The sequence below is a fragment of the Cornus florida genome, unplaced genomic scaffold (genome assembly GCF_030987335.1).
Source record: "Cornus florida cultivar Cherokee Brave unplaced genomic scaffold, ASM3098733v1 CherokeeBrave_3.0.0_Hap2_Chr04, whole genome shotgun sequence".
Taxonomy (NCBI): Eukaryota; Viridiplantae; Streptophyta; class Magnoliopsida; order Cornales; family Cornaceae; genus Cornus; species Cornus florida.
In genome coordinates, this window is record NW_026775574.1 from 29,098,999 (window position 1) to 29,107,711 (window position 8,713).

The window sequence follows — 8,713 nt, forward strand, 5'->3', positions numbered from 1 at the left end:
CAAGCGATTTGACACCTTTATGGTTGGGTCCGTTGGAAGTAGCTACCATAGGAATGAGTTCAACAGTTGTATCACAGGAGGCTCTCACATTGTCTATATCTGTACTTCTTGTATTTCATGTATGTTGATGACATGTTGATAGCTTGCAGAAATATGTTAGAAATCAGCATGCTAGAGGCTTAGTGAATTTGAGATAAATGATCTTTGAAATAGCCCTCACTCTGTCCATACACAATATTGTCTGCTTTTGGCTCCCCCGCACTAGAGACTTCACAGAGGGTCACCCATCCTGGCACTACTCCAGGTTAAGCATACTTAACTCTAGTGTTCTTATATGTTCACGGCCATCACGGTTTTAAAACGTGTTGTGTCATAGAAGGGTGCAAAACCTACATATGGCACTTCACCTTTCCCAAACAATGTGAAATCATGACCCATATAGCCTGTCAATGCTCACCCACATCACACCCACCCACAGAGGTCATTACAATCACCCCCCCCCCCCCCCCCCCCCCAATGGGGCCTAACGTCCTCGTTGGCCACACTTCCGGTTCTGATACCATTTATAACAACCCTCACCCTATCCAGACACAATATTGTCCACTCTTGGATCCCCCGCACTAGAGATTTCCCAATGGGTCACCCATCTTGGTAGCAGTCGAAGTTAAGCGTAGGTTCACAGCCATCACGGTTTTAAAACGCTTTGTGTCATAGAAGGGTGTAGAACCTACATATAGCACTTCACCTTTCTCAGGTGATGTGAAATCATGACACCCTGTAGCCTGCCAGTACTCGCCCACATCACACCCGCCCACAGAGGTCGTCACAGTCTTGGTGTTGCTAAGAGGATTTGGGGTATGGAAATTCACAAGGATAGACAGAGGAAATACATTAAGAAGGTGTTATAACGCTTCGATATGCAAGCATCAAAACTTGTAAGTACTCCATTGGCACCCCACTTCAGACTTTCAACAGGATTGTCACAGCAGACTAAGGAGAAGGTAAAGCACACGTCTTATGTTCCTTATGCTAGTGTAGTCGGTAGCATCATGTATGCAATAGTGTGCACTAGGCCAAACATTTCACATGCAGTTAGAGTAATGAGCAAATACATGGATAAACTTAGGAAGGTTCATTGACAGGCTGTGAAGTGGATATTGTGGTATTTGACACATGTGGGAGTGTTGTTGGACATGTTCAATTCGAATTATGCTGAAGATCTTGATAGGAGAAGATCCTTGATAGGGCAAGTCTTCACTCTTTATGAGAATGTGATCAATTGGAAAAAGACTTAGCAATCCAAAGTTGCATTATCTACTACTGAGGCCGAGTACATGGTAGCTACAGAGGCAGTGAAGAAAGCTATATGGCTTAAAGGTTTGGTTGGAGATTTGGGCTTCCAGTAATGATTGGACTATGTTTTACAACAGCCAGTGTGCATCAAATGTTCCAAGAAAGGACCAAGCACGTTGATGTAAGGCTTCATTTCATCAGAGATGTGATTGCATGAGGTGTTATTGCAGTGAGGAAGATCGGGACAACGGAGAAGCCGGCAAATATGATGACAAAGATCACTCCTACTATCAAGTTGTCTGGACTTGATTGGTGTTTGCAGTTGTTAAGGCCCTTAGAGGCATGTGGAGGAGGCGAAAGGAGTAGCTGGAGATTATCGAACTTGGCGTAATTTGAGCCATGGTGAAGATTGGTGAAGTTGTGGCTTGAATTTGGTTCTGAGTGGCAATGACCGACGAGAAAAAAAAATTGACCTAATTTTTTGCTTGCGGATCGTGTACCCTATTTAGTACTCTCTTGTAGCCCAGTATATAAGGGCGCTTATGGTTTGGAGTGGTAAAATTGAGACAATGAAAATTGCAAAGAGGGGGAGAACTTGTGTTTGGGGGTTAAAACTTGTAACCTCCTATTTTTCGCATAGTGAAAACTTTCACCGTATCTCCATCGTAGGCGTAGGCTTTGCCGAATCACGCTAAATCTTTCTGTACATACGTGTGGTGTGTCTACTTTTCTATTGTGTTTCTTGATTTGTTCTCGGGTTCGCTGCGTTTGTCGTAACAATAAGCATATATGTAACTCATTTTTAGAGTTCTTTGAGATAAAATACAGACTTAATTTAGTCTTTCTCACCCTAATTTATTTTCTCTCTTTTTTTTTTTTTTGATAAGTAAATTGAATTAAAAGCGTTCAAAAGGGAAACGTGTCCCAAACTATACAAAGACAAAACAGAACCTATGAACTCAAAGAGCCCATGAAATCAACAATATCCTCAAGAGAAGAGTAGTCTCTCCCCTGACCCCAACAAAAAAGGTTACAAGTAATAGAAAATTTTAGCACCCCAATAGAGGATTCCTTCCCATCAAAAGATCTTTTATTTCACTCTTTCCAAAGGCTCCACCAAATACAAAAAAGGGTCACCCTCCAGAAAACTCTCGCCTGAGCCCTCACCCATTGGCCCCTCCACATATCTAACAACTCCCGAGAGGTCCGAGGCATGACCCAATGAATACCAAACAAGCTAAAAATCAAATTCCAACAATCATGAGCCACAGGACAATGCAGCAGAAGATGATCCACTGACTCCCCAATAATCTTGCAAAGACAACACCTATTAACAATGATATGCCTTCGCTTCCTCAAATTGTCCAAAGTCAAATCTTACTCCAAGCTGCAGTCCATACAAAAAAGGCTATCCTAAGAGGCACCTTAGACATCCACACCGTCTTCCATCGGAATGTGGTACCATGACAACCAGATAGGCCCACAAAAAAGGACCGGACCTGGAACATCCCCTGAGAAGAAGGCACCCAAATGAAGGAATCTGACCCAGAACCCTCCACCTCCTGTCTGTAAAGGAGAGCCAAAAACCCAGTGACATCATCTAACTCCCAATCCGGAAAAGCTCGCCAGAAACGCACATCCCAAGACAACCTTCCGCTATCAAGGCGATAACAGTCAGCAACCATAGCATGTTTGTCAACAGCAATCCTGAAAAGCCTGGGAAACAAAAGAGCCAATGGCCTATCGTCACACCATGAATCCTCCCAAAACCGGACATTCCTTCCATCCCGAACTCTGAATCTAATATGTTTGGAAAAAACATCCCACCCCTTACCAATGGTCCTCCACACCCCCGCTCCGCTAGCAGACCTGACTGGTCTAACTGACCACCCTCCTCTCTCCTCCCCAAAGCGACATGAGATAACCCTTCTCCATAATCTGTGTCTTTCACTGCCAAATCTCCAAAGCCACTTACCAAGAAGAGCACTATTGAAAGGGGCCAATCTCCTAATTCCAAGCCCTCCCAATCGAATAGGCCTGCAAACCTGCTCCCATTTGACAAGATGATACTTGAACTCTTCTCCGCGACCCCCCCAAAGGAAGCATTTCAAGTCTTCCAGCAATAGAGGCTGGAATACGAAAAAGTGAAAGAAAGTACGTTGGAAGGCTTGACAAAGTGCTCTTCACTAATGTAACTTTACCGCCCTTTGACAGATATTGCTTTTTCCAACCCGCTAATCTTCTCTCAACCCGCTCAATCACCGGGTTCCAACTTCTCACCCTCCTAGCCGAGTCCCCTAGCGGCAAACCCAAATACGAGATGGGAAAGCGTTGCGTCCCACACCCTAAAACAGTAGCCAGAGTGTCCACCTCCTGAACCTCCCCCACAGGAACAAGCACGCTCTTTCCCACGTTAACTTTCAAACTAGAAACAGCTTGGAAACAAACCAAAACACATCTTAGATACCTTAACTGCGACACCTCTGTCTCACAAAAAACGATAGTGTCATCCGCAAAAAGTAAATGAGAGATCTCCAACTGCTGAACTAATTCAGGGCCAATCTTGAAACCCCTAATAAATCCCAAATCCATCGCCCTTCTCATCAGCTTACTAAGGGCCTCCATAACAATAATAAAAAGAAAAGGGGAGAGAGTATCCCCCTGCCTCAACCCACGAGAACTGCCAAAAAAACCCCTAAGGAGATCCATTCACCATCACCGAAAACCTGACAGTGGAAACACAAGAAACAATCCACTTCCTCCATCTCTCACCAAAACCCATCATCTCCAACAGATAGAACAGGAAATTCCAGCAGAAATGATCATAGGCTTTCTCACTATCCAACTAGCACAGAACACTAGGAGTCCCACTACAAAGTCTATAATCCACACATTTGCTAGCAATAAGTGCGGAATCCAAGATCTGTCTCCCCCCAATGAAAGCATTCTAAGACTCAGAGATAACTCCATCCAGGACCTCCCTCAATCTAAAGGCAAGTACTTTTGCAATGAGCTTGTAAATGCACCCAATCAGACTAATAGGTCTAAAATCCTTGATATTAGAAACACCACCCTTTTTAGGAATAAGGGCAATAAAAGATGCTTTAAGTGATTTCTTAAACCGCCCCGTGGAATGGAACTCATGAAAGGTGCCCCTAATCTCGTACCGAACCACCTCCCAGCTCTCCAACAAAAATCTCATCGTGAAACCATCAAGGCCTGGAGCCTTATTACCATTGCAACTCTTTAAAACCTTCAGCACTTCCTCCTTCGAAAAAGGATTTTCCAACCCATCCCTATCCAAGGCAGAAATAGAATCGAAGTGAAGACCATCAAGACGTGGCCTCCAACAAAGAGGCTCAGAATAAAGCCTTTGATAGAAAGAGACAATAGCGCTTCGCACCTCCTCCTCCGAAGACAAGACCGCACCATCCACACACATCCGCCCAATATGATTACTCCTCCTATGAGCATTAGCAGTTCTGTGAAAAAACTTCGTATTTCGATCTCCCTCTTTGAGCCATAACGCCCGAGATTTCTAACGCCACAAGATTTCCTCCAAAAAAGCAATCTCCACACATTCTGCTTGACAAGTTGCTCTCCTACTGCGTTGAGATTCCGAAATGACACCCTCCCCTTCCAATCTATCAATCTCCGCAATATCAGCCAAAGCCCTATTCTTCCTCCACACCAAGCTCCTGAACACCTCCTTATTCCACCTTTTGAAATTGATTTTTCAGGATTCGAAGCTTTCCTGCAAGAATATGGCTCGAGGTACCCACCACCAGGTTCTCCTCCCACCAAGAATGCATAAATTCCTGGAAATTATCCGCACGGAGCCACATGTTCTCGAGTCTGAAAGGAGTGCTGCGAGATCTCAAACCTCCACAGTCCAAAACCAAGGGAATGTGATCCGACGTCACCCTAGCCAAAACTGCCTGAACAACATCCGAGAACTTCTCCTCCCATTCACCGGAAATCAAAAATCTATCAATGCGAGAGAAAGTTAGAACTTCCCTTCCACTGGACCAAGTGAAAGAAGCTCCCTCAAGAGGGAGATCAATAAGCTGGTGGCCATCAATAAAATCATAAAAGTGCATCATAGCCTGAGTCCACGGGCCATCTGTAGACCTCTCCGCTGGGGATCTAACCACAATAAAGTCTCCTACCACGCACCAAGGAAGAAACCACCTCCCCTTCACCCCATTCAACTCCTCCCACAAACCATCCCTCACACCATCGTCAACCGACCCGTACACCCCAGAAAAACCCCAAGTGAAACCATCCTCCTCCATCACAAATGCACAAGACAAAGAAAATCTCCCTCTACAAACATCAACCTTAGCCAACCATCTACTATCCCACATAACAAGAACACCTCCTGAAGTCCCAACAGCATCCAGCGCCTCCCACTCAACAAAGCGGTTACCCCACAGACTTTTCACCACACAATCAGACATAGAATCAACCTTTGTTTCTTGAAGACACACCAAATGCACCCCCCATTTCCTTACTGCCATCTTCACCACCCTTCGCTTGCCTGGATCGTTTAGACCGTGGACATTCCACGATAAAATTTGAAACTTCATGAGGAAACAATCATCCCCTTCACCCCCTTAGCATTACCCCTCCCCCCCCCCCCCCCCGCCCCCCCCCCGCCCCCCCAAATAATTCATAATTCACGTCATAGCACAGATTCCTTAGCTCCCTTTTCCCTTTCCCTAGAGTAAGGTTCTTCTTCTTCCTACTCCTCCTTATGGAAAATTGAATCATCTCCCCTTCTCTCCCCTCTGCCGTGGCCTGAAGGATTGCTAAGGCCCGATCACGATTGCCTTTGCAGGAGACACCCAACAGATCACTAGTAGCCCCAATGTTAGCCTTAACCCATTCCATTCCAGTGTCCTCACCTTCCTGCCTACACACCTTGCTGCCCAACTCCTCTGGATGAACAACAGCCAAAGGGTCCACCACCCCCAAATTAGCAAAACCCTCCTCTTCCCACAAAATCATATCAAGAGAACTCCCCTGTTCTACCCTGCTCCCACCTGCCATACCTCCCTTGGCCTCCACAGCCTCCTCAACAGATGACATCCAGTCGTCTCCATAATCCAACACACCATTCTGTGTGACCGGGACCAGGTTACAACCAATAGTATGATCATCATGCGAATATCTATGCTTCTACAACTCCTTCACCAAAAGAGAAGCTGATTCCTCGCTGAGGGAAATTCGGATATATTTACCCACACAAACAGTCACCACATCAGGCACAGGACCCTTCAGACAAGCCACTGGATCTCCTTTAAAAGAAGAACACAACCCTTCCGATCCACCCAATAGAGGCTTGGCCGGCCTACCCATCTCCTCCCCTGAAGAATCATACCTAGAAGCTGAAGAAAATTCTGAACAAGTCTCAGCAAACCATACACAGTCTCGATCAACATCCCTGTCACCAAACAAGCAAACCATCCCATCCCTTTCTGACGGCCCAACAATCCCAAACTCCGAACCAACCGTAGAGCTCAACCCTTCCACCAAGTCAACCTCAAGAACAAGTGATAGCAAATGTTGTCTCCCATCAAGAACCTCTCCCCCTTTACTATTCAGCAACTCGCAAGGAGGAGTAGAAGCAGAGATAGAAGAAGATGCAGATTTCCGATCATGAAGAGAACTCGACATACCTGGGCACGAATGGGAATCCTTACGAGCAACCCATTTCTGTTTGTCATTCCTAGTCAATTTCTTGCTGGGATGTTTCGACAAACTCCGAGAGGGATCATCCTTCTTTATGGAGACACAGTCACCTTTCTCGTCATCAACCAAAAATCCAGACTGAAGAAGCTCAAATCTGTTACCCGAGAGCCGATTCTGACAACACGACCCATGCTGGAAATTCTTTGAACCAGCCCTAGCCCCTTTCGTCACTCTCAAACTCACCTTCACCCAATTCGCTTTCTCCTTCCTCGACCAAAAACGTGAGGTCGAAAATCTCTATGACGTAACCAAGTCAAGTTCTTGAATGACAAGGCTTTGACCCGCTTCTAAAGAAGGGTTGGGCTGCCCACCTTGAAAGGAAATTGACAGATGGTTATTTGGGCCCCATTTAACCATCCTGCCCTTATCCACTCTTGGCTTCACCTGAGCTGGTCCAGAAGAAAAAAGAGGCCCAGAATGTTTAGATCGTCCATCCCGCTTAACGGACTTAGTGAACCGTCTCGGCCCAAAGGATGGCCCAGGCCCACCCCACACATAAGAGTCCTTCCCAGTCACTTTTAAACCCGCAGCATGAGCCCCACGCAAACTAGGCCCAACACCATCCGGCCCAACAGAAGTTGAGTTTAATAAATCCTGAGAAACACGTGACTCGGCACGAGGAAGGGTAGCTGTCTTCCACTCATAACGGGCATCATTTCTCCTCCAACCACGTGTCCCAGACGAAGCCTTCCCACTTCCACTTGCCTTAGGAGCGTGGCGGTTCACACATCCCTGACCTTGGATCCGTTGCTCTGCACCTCCACCTGTTGAAAATCCGGCTTAGGTCCATCCCCACCTCCATAGCTGTATAACGAACGAGAGACACAAGCCGACACCGCCGGTGAGCCCGAATCATCTTTTCCGGAACATGTCCCAGTCAGCAGAACCATTGTCGGATCAGATAGCGAAATTATGAACGCCCACCTTCCATCCTCCACAACCACACTAGCAATAATTCATTACACCACATAAAAAATAGCTAGAATATCAGCAAGCCCGAGAGAAGTAGTTTAAAACTTCCCAAACAATATCCTTAGCAGAAGCTTTAGAACCACTATGTAGAGCTGAATTCCTTTCCATCCAAATCTTCCAAACAAAATCAATAAACAGCCCTTTTAACAACTTGGACTTGTATCCCTTAACCTGTGTAATCTGAAGCATCCACTCCACAAACACACTGAGCTCTTGAAACCTCATATTAGTAATATTCCTTTCCTTTTCCCTATTGTGATGAAGGCTTTCTTTTTTCTTTTTCTTTTTATAAATAAGAGAATTCATAAAAAGCGTTCAAAAGAGGAACGCGTCCCGAAACAACAAAAGAGACCCAGAGGACCCTAAGGTCCCAAGGAACTCAGAAAATCAATCATCTCCTCTGGGGAGGAACAATGACTACCGGAAATCCAACAACATAAAGAACTAATAAGAAAAGATTTAAGAACAACAATCGAAAATTCCTCTCCCTCCACAAACACCACCATGAGCACAAAGGTGCCATCCTCCAGTATCCACGAGCATGAGATTCCACATATCACCCTCTCCAAGCGTTCATCAATCCCCTCGCAGATCTAGGCATAACCCACGAAACCCCGAAAATACCTAACAAAAGGCTCCAACAATCATAAGCCACTGGAGAGTGTAACAGAAGGTGATCAACCGACTTCTCCAT